The sequence below is a fragment of the Perognathus longimembris genome, chromosome 8 (assembly GCF_023159225.1).
Source record: "Perognathus longimembris pacificus isolate PPM17 chromosome 8, ASM2315922v1, whole genome shotgun sequence".
NCBI classification, from domain to species: domain Eukaryota; kingdom Metazoa; phylum Chordata; class Mammalia; order Rodentia; family Heteromyidae; genus Perognathus; species Perognathus longimembris.
This window is the reverse complement of record NC_063168.1, coordinates 18,552,144-18,567,123: the sequence shown is the minus strand read 5'-3', so window position 1 is coordinate 18,567,123 and position 14,980 is coordinate 18,552,144.

Below are 14,980 nucleotides of genomic sequence, written 5' to 3'. Positions count from 1 at the left end.
ACATGCAAATATCTATTCTGCAACCTAATAAATGGGTGTGGGGTAGGGCCTTAAAAACTAGAAATCATTTGTTTACCTCCTTTTTTGTACAGATGTTTAAGGCCAGTGATCTCTTTGGCCAGAGACTTTGGGGCAGAGAAAGGCTTGAGGTAAACTCTGCCTCAGTTGAGTAAGGGAAGTTGCAACTTGGGAACTTAAACCAACAAACATATACATTTGTCTTATATATAAGGAAGGATGTACATGATGAGACACTCACTAGATACTATGTTAAAAAAAGCCCATACAACTTGTGGGGGAGGGTGTCAGGAGAGAAAAACTGGGAGAAAACTAGGAATGAGATGACACTGCTAAAAATGTATTTATTCTCTGACTTATGTAACTGTAGCCCCTCTATATATCACCTTTACTATATATATACATATACATACACAGACATATATGTATATATGTACACACACACATATATACATATATATATATATATATATATATATATATATATATATATACTGACATTATCATCTCCAATGGATTCTAAGGATCAAGATCTTGCAAGCTGCTAAGCCAAATGGTTCTGATTTAAGGTATCCCATGAAGTTATAGTTAATATGCTGAACAGGGCTAGCAACATGGAAGGCTTGATAGGGCCCAAGTGTCTGCCATGATGGCTTCTCATGTGGCCATTGGTAGTAGACCTCAGTTACTTACCACATGTACTGTTGGAAGGGTTGCATAGCATCCTCATAACACATCAGCTGTAACTAAGCACGGGGACTCACACTTGTAATCCTAGCCACGTAAAAGGCTGAGATCTTAGAATCACAGTCTGAAGGCAGCCTGAGCAAGAATGTCTATGAGACTCTTATCTCCAATTTACCACCAAAAAAGCTGAAAGTGGGCCTGTGGCTCAAGATGTAGAGTGCTATCCTTGAGCGCAAAAGCTCAAGGACAATGCTCAGTCCCTGAGTGTTCAAGCCCAGGATCAACACACACACACACACACACACACACACACACACACACACACACACACACAATGCTGAATATAACATGTGGCTGATAACATGTGTTCTGTCCTGGCCTTTTTTGTTCCCATAGTGCTTTGGGTGCCTGCTGAAATGCTTCTTCTGGCTCAAATGCTTCTTCCCATAATGCCCTAGGTGTCCACTTAACCAATACAGGGAGTTCAGGCAGTGCATGCAGGAACCATCAAATATTTGGTGCAAAGCCCAAAGGAGGTGGCATGGGAGGCACTGGGACTATAAATACCACCCCCAGAGGACTCCTCCCCACTCCTCTTGGCACCCCTCTCCAGATGGAGCATTTCTCTTTCTTTCATAGCTTTCCTTTTGCTCCCAAATAACTTCCTCTGCTTACCTTCAACATTTTCCTGTATTTATAATTTTCAATGGAGAGAGAAAACAAACCTGCACTTAGTATAGCTAGCATTACAGGTGTGTGCCACCTGCCCCTAGTTTGTCCCTGTCTTCTTACTGTACTACACTCAACCCCTAGAAGCACTCTGATAACACCTGTATGAGAATTTGCTCTGGCAGTCCTAGGGAGCTCGGATCATGCTGAAGGAGGCTCATGTTCATAACAGGTTGAAACCACCACCACCTCAGTGACCATCTCTGTGGGAAAAAATCTCATGACCCAGAAGTTTCTCTGAGAGCACAGCTTCTCTGTGATGAAGCTGAGTCAGAGCAAAGCCAGGGGCTAAGGCCACAGTGGGTTCCCTCAGCCATTTGAGGACAATCACAGTGTATAAGGTTTCAGAAGGCCCCATTTCCCTGGAACTGCCTGAAAGACCTCATCCTCCTACAGTTTCACCCTGTAACCTACCCCAGAGTGACTGTCAGCCACATCTGGGAACAAATTACACCTTGGGGAATTCTCTGGAATTTTCTCTTCTTCCACATGAATTAAATATTAACGCATGTTTTGTTTTGGTGTTTTTTCCCCCCTGCTTGATGAGACCACAAGCATTCAAAATGGATTAGCCTCCTTGGCTCAAGGCATACCGTCTTTATTGATGGTGACGGGATCTACTCATTTGATGATTTTTAAAAACTTCATCACTCCATCCCCAATCTGTATTTCTCACACTCAATTTTGATATTTTGTGGGCATATTTTTTTCATTATTACCTTCCAACAATTGTACAAGAAGGTTTTTTTTTTTTTTTTTCAAATACTTGGCAGTCCTGGAGCTTGAACTCAGGGCCTAGGCAATGTCCATGAGCTTTTATGCTCAAGGCTAGCACTTTGCCACTTTAGCCACAGCTCCACTTCTGACTTTTGATGATGAATTGGAAATAAGAGTCTCACAGACTTTCCTGCCAGGACTGGCTTCAAACTATAATCCTTAAATCTCAGCCTTCTGAGTAGCTACTGCCAAACAGAGAACCATTGGCACCTGTAAAAGGTTTGGATTTAACAGGTCCATTTGTGAGTACATTGTATCTTGATCAGAGTCATCCCTTCCAGCACCACCATGTATCCCAATCTCACTCCTTTCAGTTCCTAGTTCCATTTTCACTTATGGGCATTGAATATGGTGACTGTATTCATTGGGTGCAGTGTATGTGTGTGTTAATAGCTAACAGTTGTTTACCAAGGCCCCTGAGATAATCCCTTTAACATCTTTATAGTGGTTAACCGTCATCCCCTAAATAATCCCTTTAAAACTGTAACAGTGGTTTATGCATGCATAGATAATCCCTTTAACAATTTATCAACTGTATACAATCTTCCCAGATAATCCCTTTAAAAACTTAACTGCTGTTTACAATCGTCCCCAGATAATCCCTTTAACAATTTAACAGCTGTTTACAATCATCCATCAGATAATCCCTTTAACAATTAACAGTTGTTTACCATCAACCCCTAGATAATCCCTTTAAAAACTCATCAGTTGTTTACTTCATCCCCTGAGATAATCCCTTTAACAATTTAATAGCTGTTTACAATCATCCCCTAAATAATCCCTTAAAAAACTTCACAGTTGTTTACCATCATACCCTAGGTAAATCCATTAAAAATTTAACAGTTGTTTACCTCATTCTGGAGGTAATCATTGTAAAAACTTAACAGTTGTTTACCAGTGTCCCTGAGATAATCCCTTTCACAATTTAACAGTTGTTTACCAACATCCCCAGACAATCCTTTTAACAATTTAACAGTTGTTTTCCATCATCCCCTAGGTAAATCCATTAAAAACATAACAGTTGTTTACCTCCTCCACGAAAACATAACCTTGTTTACCTCATCCCTGAGGTAATTCCTTTACAAAGTTAACAGTTATTTACCAAGGTCCCCAAGATAATCCCTGTAACACTTTAACAGTTGTTTCCATCATCCCTAGATAATCCCTTTAATTTGTTTACCTCAGAGATAATCCTTTTAACAATTTAAAAGCTGTTTACACTCATCACGAGTAATCCCTTTACAACTGGTAACAGTCCTTTACCATCATCTCCTAGGTAAATCCTTTAAAAACTTAACAGTTTCTTTTTAACCTCATCCCCGAGATATTCCCTTTAAAAATTTATGGTTGTTTACCATGATCCACGAGGTTATCCCTTTAAAACTTAACAGTTGTTTAACATCATCCCCTAGGTAAATCTTTTAAAAATTAACAGTTGTTTACTTCATTTAAGAGATAATCAATTTAACTTCTCTTTACATCCATGCCCCAGATAATCTCTTTAATACTTAACACTTGTTTAACATCATCCCCTAGGTAAATTTGGTAAAAACTTAACACTTTTTTACCTCATCCCTGAGACGATCCCTTTATCAATTTAATAGCTGTTTACAATCATCCCCCAGATAGTCCCTTTAACAATTAACAGTTGTTTACCATCATCCACTATATAATCTGTTTAAAAATTTAACAGTTGTTTAACTCATCCCTAAGATAATCCCTTTAACAATTTAACAGTTGTTTACCACCATCCCCTAGATATATCCTTTAAAATCTAAAATTGTTTACCACTTCCTGAGATAATCCTTTAAAAAATTTAACTGTTTTTACCATGATCCCCTGGGTAAATCCCTTAGAAATGTAACTGTTTTTTTTTTTTTAACCTTGTCTCTAAACTGAACCCGAAACTAAAGCCCAAACCCAAGCCTGAACCAGAATCCTAACCCGAACCAGAACCCTGGCCTGAACCTGAGCCCAAACCTAAACTGAACGCGAACTGAAACCGAATCCGAAATTGAACCCGAAAGCCAACTCAAAAGGGAAACCAAAATCAAATCCAGGACCGAAACCGGAAAAGGATCCAAACCCAAGCTCACGAAGTGGAGCAGGAACCCAACCCGAACCTGGAACGAGATCGAAAGCAAACCTGGGCCAAGGCCAAAGCCAGCACGAGCCTGAACAAGAACCCCAACTTGAGCCTCAGCCCAAGCCCGAGGATGAACCCAAACCTGAACCCAAAACCGCAGTTGAAACCGAAACCAAACCCAAACCGAAGCTCAAATGCAATCCCGAACCCGAACCCGAATCAGAACCCAAGCCCAGCCCAGCCCGACACCCAACTCCAAGCCAAGCATGAACCCAAGCCTGAAATCTAACCTGAACCCAAACCCGCACCCCAGTCCTAACCCAAGCCCGAATCTGAACCCAAACCCAAACCTGCACCCCAGCCCTAACCCAAGCCCGAACCCGAACTTGGACCTGAACTGAAACCTGAACCCCAACCTGAATCCTAACCCGAAGGCTTACCCGAAATAGAGCCCAAACGTGAAGCTGAATCCCAAAGCAAACCCTTGCTCCTACTCCAGCAGGAACCCAAACCCGTACCTGACCCCAAGCCTGAAACCACAACCGAACTCGAAACACAAATCCAACCACAGCTGAACCCTTCCTCAAACTAGAGCAGGAGTCCAACCCGAAATCCAAACCAAAGCAAGCAAAACACTCAGCTGCACCTGAACCCCGACAGGAGCCGCGCACAAGCCCGGAAAACAACCCAGGCCAGAACCTGAACCCCATCCCAAGCCTGAATCTGAGCCCATACTTGAGCCTGAACTGGAACCCGAGCCCAAGGCCAAACCTGAACCCAAGCCCCAGCACACTCCAAGCCCGAGGCTAAACCCAAACCCGAGGCTAAACCCAAACCCACGCCCCAACACATACTGTGGCTGAGGCCAAACCCGAACCCAAGCCCCAACACAAACCCGAGCCCGAGGCCCAGTGTGAACCCGAACCCAAGCCTGAATGCAAGTCCGAACACGAATGTGAGCCTGAACCTGAACCCGAACCCGAACCTGAACCCGAGACGAATCCGGACACGGACCTGAGCCTGAAGCTGAATCCCAACCCGAACCCTTGCCAGAACCCAGGCCTGAGCCCGAATCCGACCCCGAGCCTCAACCAGAACCCAGGCCCAAGCCTGAACCCAAGTGCAAAACCAAGTCCGAAACCCACACCAGAACTCAAGCCCAAACCTGAACCCGAAGCCAAACCCAAACCCCAAACCAAACCGTCACTCACCTGCAGACAGGAATCCCAATCTGAAACCAAAACCAAAACCGAAACCCAACTGAACCCTAGCATGAACACGAACCCCAACATAAGCCCGAACCCGAACCCGGTCCCAAACCCAAACAGGACCCCGAGCAAGAACCCGGAAGTAAGGGCTAAGGTTAGGGACAGGGTTTAGGTTAGGGATCGGGTTAGGGTTAGCTTTAGGTTTATGGCTAGGGTTAAGGTTAGGGTTAGTGCAAGGGTTAGCTTTAAGGTTAGGTTTGGGCCCAGGGTAAGGGTTAGGGCTAGGGCTAGGTTTAGGGTAAGGTTTAGGTTTAGGCCTAGGATTAGGGATAACTTTAGGTTTAGGGTTGGGCTAGAGTTAGGATTAGGGTTAAGATTCTGTTTATGTTTAGGGCTTGGGTTAGTGTTAGATATGGGGTTAGGGTTTATGTCAGGTTTAGGGTTAGGCCTTGGTTTAAGTTATTGGTAAAGTTAGAGTTAGGGTTTGGGTTAGGATTATGTTCGGGTTGGTTTAATATTATGATTAGGCTTATTAGGTTTATTGCTAGGGTTATGATTAGAGATAGGGTTATGTTTATGGTTAGGGTAGGCCTATGCATAGCGTTAGGGTAAGAGTAGGATTAGGGGTAGGGTTATGGTTATGGTTAGGGTTAAGACTAGTTTTAAGTTTAGGGTTGGGCTTAGTCTAGGAATCGGGTTACCATTAGGGTATTGTTAGTTTTAGTCTAGGGTTATCATTAGGTTTTTGGCTAGGGTTAGAATTTGGGTTAGGGATAACTATAGGTTTAGGGCTAGGTCTAGGTGTTGGGTTACGGTTGGGGATAGAACTATTGCTAGGTTGAGAGTTAGTGATTGTATTAGTGACAGGGTTAGTGTTAGGTGTATTGTTGTTTAGTGGTGGTTCGTGCTAGCATTTGGGTTAGTTTTAGGTCTAGGGTTACTTTTAAGCTAATGGTTATTGCTACTGTTAAGGTTAGTTTTAGTGCTTGCATTAGGGTTAGGCTTAATGTTAGGTCTTTGGTTAGGGTTTGGTTAGTGCTAGGTTTACGGTTAGGTTTTGGATTAGCGCTATCCATGGCGTTATTGTTTAGTTTAGTCTTATGGCTATGGTTAGGGTTCGGTTTATTTCTAAGTTTAGGGCTAGAATCAGGGTTAATTTTAGCGCTAGGCTTTTGGTTAGGTTAATTTTCTGATTAGGGCTAATGTTAATTTTAGTTTTAAGGCTGGCGTTAGTGTTTGGGTTATTCCTAGGATTAGCGATAGAGTTTGGATTAGGAGTAAGGTTAAGGGTAAGGTTAGGGCTGCTGTTAGGGTTCAGGTGAGGGCTAAGTTTAGGATTAGAGTTTCTTAGGTTTAGGTTAAGGGTTTGGGTTAGAGTTAAGGCTGGTGTTTGCATTATGGTTAGTTTTGGGGATAGGATTAATGTTAGGTTTAGGGTAAGGCTTATGTTTAGGGTTAGGTTTTCTGCTAGGTTTAGGATTAGGGTTATTTCTAGAGTTAGGGTTATTTTAGGTTTTGGGTTAGTTCTAGGATTAGGGTTAGGTTTATTGCTATAATTAGGGTTAGGTTTAGTACTAGGGTTATTGTTAGGGCTGGTTAAGTTTAAGGTTAGCATTAAGGTTAGGACTAGAGTTGGCATGTATTTAGGCTTAGGGTTAGGGCTATGGCTATGGCTAGTGGTAGGGGGTAGCACAAAATTTACAGCTAGCGTTTAGGGTTACGTTTCAATTAAATTTTGGTTTACGGTAGGGATAGTTTTAATTTTAGGCTTTTAAGTAGGGTCTTTTTAGGATTACATGATGGCTAGGTTTTGGGTGAGGCTTGGGGTTATATTTCGGGCCATGGTTAGGGTTAATTTTGGTTTAGTTTTAGTTTCTAAGCTAGGGTTAAGGTTACGGTTAAGATTTTGCTAGTTTAAGGGTAGGGGTTATATTTATGCCTAGCGTTATGTTTAGGGTTATTGCTAGCATCAGGGTGAGGATTAGGATTAGTCTAGGACTAACGTTATGTTTAGGGTTATTGCTAGCATCAGGGTTAGGATTAGGATTACTGTAGGTCTAGTATTACTGTGAGGATTGGATAAGGGCTAGCGTTAGTGTTAGGTTGAAGGTTCATGCTAGGTTTAGGGTTAGTGTAAAAGTTAGGGTTAGGGTTTGGTTTAGAGTTTCTGTGAGGTGGAATTCTAGGGTTAGGGTTATAGTTAGGTGTATTGTTAGGGTTATTGTTAAGTTTGGGTTAGGATTAGGGTTAGGTTTATGGTTATGTTTAGGTCTTGGGTTTGGTGTAGGTTTCAGATTAGGGTTAGAGTGGTTACGATAATTGTTAAGTTTATGGCTAGCGTTAGGGAAAGCGTTAGGGATAGGTTTTGGTTTAGGTCTATTATGTTTCGAGTTAAGGTTGGCATGAGGTTTAGCGTTAGGGTTAGGGCTATGATTAGAGTTCAGGCTAGTGTTAAGTTTAGGGTTAAGGTTAGAATTAGTGTTAATATTAGGGTTATGGATAGAGTTAGGATAATGTTATATTTAGGGGTAGGTTTACGGAGCGTGTTAGGTTTAGGATTAGGGTTAGGATTAATCCTGTTAGGGTTAGTGTGAACCTTGATTTAGGTTTAGTTTTAGGGGTATCGGTAGTTTTAGGTTAAGTGTTATGGTTGGGTTAGTATTAACGCTAGTGTTAAGGTTAGAATTAGGATATGGGTAGGGTTTTGTGATAGGTTTAGGGGTATCATTAGTGTTAAGACTATTGCTATGCCTAGCATAAGGATTAGGCTTAGGTTTAGAGCTAGGGATAGGGTGGGGGTCGGGTTTAGGCTAGGGTTAGTTTTAGGGTGAGGGTTAAATTTAGGTTAAGGGTTAGGTGTTTGTGTTTAGAGATTGTATCAGTGTTAGAATTATGGCTTGAGTTAAGGTTAGGGTTAGGTTTTGTGTTAGTGCTAACGTTAGGTTTCCCATTAGGTTTAGTGCTAGAGTTAGGGATATGAGTATTGTTAGGGTTACTGTGAGGCCAGGGTTTAGGGTAGTGTTAGAGTTTGGGTTATGGCTATTCTTACGGTTAGTGTTAAGGTTATATTTAAGGGTAAGGCTTGGGATAGTGCTGTTGCTAAGATTTTGGTTTGGTTTAGGGGTAGGGTTTAAGTCTAGGGTTAGTGTTAGGGTTAGGGCTAGGGTTATGTTTATGGCTTAGGTTAGTGTTATTGTTAAGTTTAGGATTAGAGTTAGGATCTGGGTTAGGGTTTGTGTTGGGCTAGGGTTAGATTTAGGGCTGGGATTAGGATTAGGGCTAGATTTATGGTTATGGTAAATCTTAATGCTAGGGGTAGGTTTAGGGTTAAATTTATGGTTAGTGCTAGGCCTAGGGTTAGGGTTAGGGTTAGGGTTAGTGTTAGGGTACAGTTTGTGTTATGCTTAATTTAGGGGTATGGTCAGGGTTAGTCTTAAGTTTAGGGTTATGTTAAGTTTAGGCCAGTGTTAGGGTAGGTTTATGGTCATGTTAATCTTGGTTTATGTCTAGTTTTAAGTGTATGGTTTGGTTTAGGGTAGGGCTGGGTTCGGGTTTTGGTTAGTGTTTCTGTAATGTTGAGTTCTTGGTTTGGGTTAGGATTTTTGTTACAGTTTGGTTTCTTTTATGGTTAGGGTTATTGTTTATTTTGGTTTGTGTTAGGGGTACAGTTAGGGCTATTGTTATGTTTAGGGTTAGTGTTAGGTTTAGGTTTAGGGTTAGGTCTGGTATTAGGGTTAGGTTTAGATGTAGAGTTATGATTAGTGTTAGGTTTTGTGTAGTTAAGGTAATTATTATTTTTAGGGCTACTGTTAGGGAAAGTTTTTATGTTAGTTTTAGGTTTATTACTCTTATGTGTCTGGCTAGGGTAAGGGTGAGGGTTAGTATTTGCTTATGTCTAGGGTTAGAGTTCAGGCTAGTGTTAAGTTTAAAGTTAAGGTTATAGTTTGAATAAGGCTTAGTGTTATTGTTAGGTTTAGTCCTTGGATTAAGGAAATTGAGGCTTAGTTTTAGGGTTGGTGTTCTGTCAGGTTGCTCTCTAGGATTAGTGTTTGGTTTTGGTTTTATCTTTGGACTAGGGTTAGGTTTAGTGCTATTGTTAGTTTTAGGGCATAGATTAGAGTTAGATTTAGGGTCAAGATTAGGCCTATATTTAGGGTTCAGTTTTGGGTTAGTTTTAGGGCTTGGGAAAAGATTTGGATTAGATTTAGTGTTAGCGTTAAGTTTAGGGTTAGGGCAAGGGTTTTGGGATAGCATTATGGTTAGGTTTAGGGCTAGAGTTAGGGACAAGGTAATCACTAATGTTAGGTTTAGTATTAGGATTGGGGCTTGGTTTAGGGTTATTGCTAGTTCTGTTAGGATTAGGTTAGGGTTTGGGATATGGTTAAGTTTAGGGTTAGTGTTAGCTTTAGGGTTATGAATAGTTTCATTGTTAGGGCTTGGTCTAGAGTTAGTTTTAGGTTTAGGGATAGGATTAGCGCTAGAGTTAGGGTTAGGGTTAGAGGTTGGTTTAAGTTTATTCCTAGGATTAGGGTGTTTAGGGTTAGTGTTAGGTCTTGTGTTAAAGTTAGGGTTAGGTTTAGGCCTATGGTTCCATTGGGGTTTAGGGTTATTGCTATGGTTAGGGTTAAGTTTAGGTTCAGGGTTACAGCTAACGTTAGAGTTTGGTTTAGGGCTACAATTTGGGCTAAGTTTAGAGTTAGGTTTAGAGAGACGGTTAGTTTCAGGTGTTTGCTAAGGGAAAGTTTAGGTTTTGTTAGGGCCACGGTTAGTTTTAGACTGACAAAATGCTGCTTAATACAATCAATCCCTGAAGATCAGTAGAAAATGTGGGAAAATTAAATTTTCAAATTCTTTGGAGGATATTAAATAGGTAACAAATAGTGGAGTAAATGACTGTGTAATTATTCATAGGGTGTTGAAATATGTCGAGGGCAGAGGGAAACCTATTGGTCGGAGAAAAGAAAAAGCTATACTTTTAACATCTTTCCAAGCCTGGGGTATGGAAAGTTGAGTAAACCCCAAAGGTAATACACTATGATCTATAACAACATGGAGTTCTTAAACAGAAGGAAAATTTCATATTTGTTTTATTTCTGCACCGATGGAGGTCAAGCTAGGACATCATGTTGACTACGTACTATATCACTGAGCTACAATTCTAGCTTTTCTGATCTGAATTCATATTAGAGCTAATATGTTGTTGTAATTATATAGAAACAAAGGATATTCTCTTTGGAAGACAATAACCTCCTTGATCCTCAAAAGTTTCCTCTTGTTTACGACATAATTTCTTAGCAAAGTATCAAAATATCTTACTTAATGTAAATATTATCTACCAAAACCAAAACACTAAAGGAGAAGAAGAAGACAGAGGAGGAGGATAAAGGAGGAGATAGGAGAAAGGCTTCTGGAATAAGCCATACCTTTCAAAGGCATGACTCTTTACCTACTTCTACCATGGCCCATTTCAGCTGTGAACTCATCCATGATTAAATTAGCACAGCCATGATCTAATCCTGGTCTAATAGTACCATTGACTAGGAATCAAGCTTTTAACAAACACACGAGACCTCTGGTTTTGCTTTGTAATCTTTTCACAATCATAATTTTCTTGAACTTCCTTTAAACTATAGTTTGGCAGCTGAAGTTTTCCTAAATCTCTTAAACACTGTAGTTTGTTTATTTGTTTGCTTACTTTTTATGTCAGGATCTGATATCACACATAAAACTTATTATTAGGTCAACTATTGCTTGATAAATGGGTTCATGGATGGATGAATGACTGGGCAAGTTATCTAAATGTCAACAGATATCTATTGCAGAATCACTAATGCATAGTACTTGATAGGATTAGTTATTATTCTTATATTCTTATTATGTGTATCTTATATTATATACCTTATTCTTATATTATTATTAGTCATGGGTATCCTGGAAAGTTCATAGGGTCAAAGGAATACATTTCTCATGTTAGAATGAATATTTATATGGGGATTGTAGAACACATCCACAATTACTCAATATTCCAAATTTCTCGGTCCATTTGTAGTACTGTAACAGAATATGAGTACTTTATAACAGATGGAGCATTTTATAACAGAAAGTCTAACTTATAAAGATCAATTTTTTGTCACCATTCTGATTATTGAGAAATCTAACATCAAAGTACTGTCCCATTCAGTTGTCTCATGAGGGCTGGTTCTCTAATCTGAGATGGTTAAAGGCTCCTGGCCTCTCATCAGACCTTCTGGCCTCCAGGATCAGATGAAAGTCAACACATATCCATAAAGAGCTTTTCATAGGATTGCCTTGAGCCAATAATGAGAATAGAGCTTTTATGGCCTAAATATCTCCCAATAGGACTCACCTCTCAATTCTGTTGTATTGGGAGTTATCTTTTATCACACTAATTTTTCAGGGGAAAGATACATTACAACTATTATCATCAGACTTCAAGGAGTGTAATTAGACTGAAAAGGTAGCTCAAGTGGTAGAATACTTGCATACCAATACAAGTCTCTGAATTCAATCTCAATTTTTGGCAAAAAAAATAGAAGTGGGGTTTAATTTTCCTCTCAAATGGGTCTTCATTATTTAAGTTCTTCTAAATAATGGGATGAAATGAAAGTAAAATTACTAAGTTATGATACAGGGCCATAGAGACTATGTGGCTTCTTTATGGTTCTCTCTTGGGGCATGTGCTCTTGCAGGCCAGAACTGTCATGAAAGAAGGCAACAACCCTAAAGACACCACGCTGAAAGACCACACAGAGAGACTCCTGAAGTGTCACACCTGGTGTAGCCTACATATACTTGCATGTGTGAACGAGCTTCCAAATAACTCAGCCCCTGGACAAGAGCTGCCTAACTGCTCTTAGTCATTCCCAAGAACTTCTAAATGTACCATAATAACCAATCACTGGTGTTTTTGCATGGATTGTTTTTCAATAACAGACATCCAAATCAGTCTCTTTGAGAAGCAGTGAAATATCTGTGGCCAGAACATTTATGAGTACAGTCATAAACAAGATTGCTAACGTACAGAGGACTCTCTAGTTAACCAGCATGTTAATTCTCATTTCTTCGGCTTGACTGCACATATGAGAGCTCATTATAGTAATTCACTTTTCAACAGGAAAGTCTAAACTGATGATAAAATCCAGACACTCCATTAAGCACAGGTCTTTGTTTCCCATGGCAACCTCCATTGACAGAAAAGCTATTTTCTCTATTGCTTGAAGGAGCTTCATACAAGAAAGGTACAGGAAAACTAAGCACATTCTTATTTAAAAAAATTGCCCACTACAAGGCCATGCAACCTGAGAAGCTGAAGATGGTCTAATATTGGACACAACAGTGAAGCCCACTAGGCACTAGGATGGAAATGAACTATACTACTTGGGAGGGAGGGAAAAACAGGGAGAAAATGAGGGAGAGAGTGACACTGTTCAAAAGGAAATGTACTCATTATTGGACTTATGTATGTCTAACCCCTCTGCACATCACCTTTAAGATATTTTTAATTAAAAAGGAAGAAATAGACCATATCTATGTAAAAGGATGGCGTAAGGAAACTACTGAAAGCTATTGAACAATGATAGGATGGGAGAACATGGAAAGAGAGAGAAATGGAGTTAACCTGATTAATGTATAAGACATATACATGTAAGACACCATGGTGAAATCACTTATTATAGCTAACATACATTAAATTAAATGAATGAGAGAATGTATAACATATTCTTCTGGAGAGTGGGTACTAATGGGATGGGGAAGGTGAATAGACACGATGAAGATATTCAGTATGGTTGCAGCACTTTATATGCATGTGTGAAAACAGGACAAGGTGATATGCTGAAATTATTTTAAGAAGAGGGAAGGGGAATAAAGGAGAGAGACCAAGTGGCTGAGTCTCTTCAGGGTACATTTTGCACATATATAGAACCATCACAGTGGAATTCCTTCATATGATCAATATATGTTCATAAAAATGGCTAAACAATGAAATGATTTGTTTGAAGTCCCTCTCTATATTTATTACAGAAGGCATTGAGTGCTAGGCTTTCCCCCCATTTTACTACCATTCAACAGCCAATGTTCAGTAGTCACAACGAGTTGAAGCTAACAAAAATTTAAAATTTAATTAAAAAATGTTTCAACATGAAAATGGCATAAGAGTGGCACATAACCTCTACCCCTCTATCAGTATTTCTTCTCTTTTTTATGCATTCAATAACCAAAAGTTGTGTGTATTTCTAGAACCAAGCACCCCAGATATGGGTAATTCACCACAAAGGTACCTACCTGTTCACTGGAACTTGAAGAACACCTAGTGCTGAGCATGAACAATTCATTCTATTGTCTAATACAAAATCCCTGCAAGGCACTTTAATTTAAGTATATTGAGAAGAAACCTCTCTGGAAAGCTAAAGGCTCCAGCACATTCCTTGAAGTGACTTCACATGAAGATAAAAGGGGGAGTGTGGGATAGTCCTCAGGAAAATGTGATGCATCTCACTGAAAATGTTAGAAAACAAAGCATTAAAGGAAAGTGAGATGAGGTCAATTCAAACCACCCTGGAAGGCCATTCTAGTCACAGGTTTTTCAATTATATTGCTTGTTACTGTATATAGTTGACTAAGCTGTAGGATATTTTGTTTTTGTTTGTTGTTTCCTTTTGATTAGTGTTATTTTTTGGATATGCTAAGAGTATGACTTGCTAGGCTGGTACTCTATCTCTTGAATCACATGTCAGCCAATTCTACTTTCATATTTTTTTTCCCCAAATAATGTTTTGTGTTTATCCCAGGGATGGATGACACCACAATGCTCCAAAGTAAGAATACATTCTTCTTCTTTTTTTGTTGCTGTTGTTTCTTTATTGTCAAGGTGATGTGCAGAGTGATTACAGTTTCATAAGTAAGGCAGTGAGTACATTTCTTATCCATCTTGTTATCTCCTCCTACATTACCCCCTCACCCTTCCCCCCCGCTTCATCCCCCCCCATGAATTATACAGTTGGATTAGAACATATAGTTTTCTAAGTATTGCTGTTGCATTGGTTTGTCATTTTATCCTTTGTCTCTTGATATTGGTATTCCCTTTCTCTTCCCTAGTCCCAATACATGTATATACAGACACAGTGATATCAGGGGTAAAAACACGGGGAGGGACTATGAAAAGAAAAGAAAAAAGAAGGGCACAGCTTCACATGGCATGTTGAAAATAACTACAACAGTGATATGCCACTTGTTTCCATAACTTGAAATTCATTTTGCTTAGCATCATCTTAGGTATTCATATGGGCATAGCTCTTGAGCTATTGTGATCTTCTGTTAGGATTATCCTAGAGATGTACTAATTATTCCCTATGAGGGAAACCATAGAGTCCATGTTTTATTGGGTCGGGCTCACTTCACTTAGTATAATTTTCCCCAAATCCTTCCATTTCCTTATGAATGGGGCAGTGTTATT